At 33.7% G+C, this 2,101-nt stretch overlaps 1 non-coding gene across 1 annotated transcript; it reads right to left on the bottom strand.

Moving 5' to 3' along the window:
- Positions 1-1,507: 1,507 nt before the first annotated feature.
- LOC119369715 (small nucleolar RNA R71) lies at positions 1,508-1,614 on the bottom strand. The gene has a single exon (XR_005177288.1). It is a non-coding gene; the product is annotated as a small nucleolar RNA R71 (small nucleolar RNA).
- Between the last annotated feature and the right edge of the window lie 487 nt (positions 1,615-2,101).

Here is a 2,101-nt window from a genome sequence, read left to right as displayed (position 1 = left end):
AATTTTTATCAAGTATTATTGAGTTTTATTTAATTACTATGTCGAACTAAACTCTCATACTAGGGATTTGATGTAGCTTAATTTCTTTTCCAATTTATAATATTAGATTTGTTTTTCTTTGTTCAAAGTATAATTTATTATTAAACTTAATGCTTCCAGGCAAAGTTTCTCCCCTAGATTGGTTTATTTCATTAATCACTATCGGGAGAAGGGTTTTTGATATGAAAAAGGTAATAAATTACATGAAAATAATAACTTGATGCGGAAGCTATATGGTTTGACTCATGGAGGGCTTTCATAAGTTAATGACCTTAGGTTCTGAATTCACAAAACTAACCATAAAACTTAATGATTTAATTCATGTTTGATTGCACTATTGGAAGATAGGTAATTAGACCAGGTTAAAATAGCTAACAATACATCGGGAGAGCTTGTTAGTAATTTTAGGGTTGTTTCCCCTATTTGAACAATTAAAATTAATTAATGAACTAATAAAATAAATTGGAAAAAATTAAGTGAAGTCAAAAACCCTAGTAGCTTTTAATCTTTGATTCATTGAGCGAGTTAGTTTGATTGTTAATGAGGTCAAAGAAATCTGTTTAATATTAAATGGCATGTGAAACACATGTGATGAGATGATTTTTTAATCAAAAAAATTGCCTTGCTTTCTTCTTATTTTCTTTTATTTACTGAAGTTAGTTTCTTAAAATAATTTCTCTAAATCGTCGTTTAAATAATAATAGGTTAACATAATTTTGATACTTGGTATACAATCCCTGTGGATACGATACTCTTCTCATTCTATATTACTTGTTACGATTTCGTACACTTGTGAAAATCACTGTCAAGTTTTTAGCGCCGTTGTCGGAGATTGGCAATATCTATATCAATACCAATTACCCTATTATTAATTTAGACATTTGTTTTTGTTTATTATTTATTTAATTTAATTTTTCTGGAAGATTATTTCAGTGTTTATGCAAAGAAGATCAGGTAGAACTGAGCCCTTGATCTTTGATCTAGAAATCGAAAAGACTTGTCGTAGGAACAAGGCTACTAGAAGAGCACATGAGAACAAACCAGAACAGTAAGCAAACATGGACGATGAAGTTAACCCTCAGGACGAACCTCAACCTCATGTCCGCACCTTGCGAGATTACACAACACCTTCTCTCACTAGAACAACCTCGAGTATCACTGGACCTAAGGTGGAAGCTAACAATTTTGAAATTAAACCTGCAATTATCCAAATGCTTTCCACCTTAATTCAATATGGAGGTTTACCTAGTGAAGATCCTAATGCCCATATCACAAATTTCTTAGAGAGTTGTGATACTTTCAAACAAAATGGAGTTTCCGAGGATGCCATAAAATTAAGACTCTTTCCTTTCACTGTTAGGGACAAAGCACGATCTTAGTTACAATTATGCCCTGCTGGAAGTTTTATAACATGAGAAGAATTAGCCCAAAAATTTTTAGCAAAATTCTCTCCATCTTCAAAAACCACAAACTGCGGAACGAGATAATGACCTTTGTCCACTATGATCAAGAGAGTTTGTACGAAGCTTAGGAGAGATTCAAGGACTTATTGAGAAAGTACCCACATCACAACTTGCCTAAGTGGTTACAGGTTCAAACTTTTTATAATGCATTATCTCCTAACATTAAAATTACTCTAGATGCAGCTGCAGGTGGATCTTTTGAAAGAAAAGAAATTGACGAGGCAATGACTTGATAGAGGAGATGGCTAGCATTAGCCATTATCAAAGCAACTCCGAAAGGAAGAAGACTGCAGGAGTTTATAAGATTGATGCCATCACCGCACTTAATGCCAAGGTAGACAATATGGTAAGGAAGTGGGACTTATTGACTACTAACTCAGTGAATTCTATTGTGCAAGCTTGTGACAGGTGTAATGGACAACATGGGATTAGGGAATGCATGTTAGATTCTTTAAATCCATAAACTTTGGAGCAAGTGAACTATGTGATGAATCAAGGAAGGAAGAATTACCTGTGCTCTAACTCTTATGATAACAGGTTAAGGAATCACCCTAATCTTTCATATGGGAATCCAAACAACGCCTTGAATGCACTACCAG

Source organism: Jatropha curcas, chromosome 10 (genome assembly GCF_041381405.1).
Source record: "Jatropha curcas cultivar XTBG-Jc1 chromosome 10, XTBG_Jcur_1.0, whole genome shotgun sequence".
NCBI lineage: Eukaryota > Viridiplantae > Streptophyta > Magnoliopsida > Malpighiales > Euphorbiaceae > Jatropha > Jatropha curcas.
Note: the sequence above shows the minus strand (reverse complement) of the source record. Positions and strands in the feature narration are given on the sequence as shown.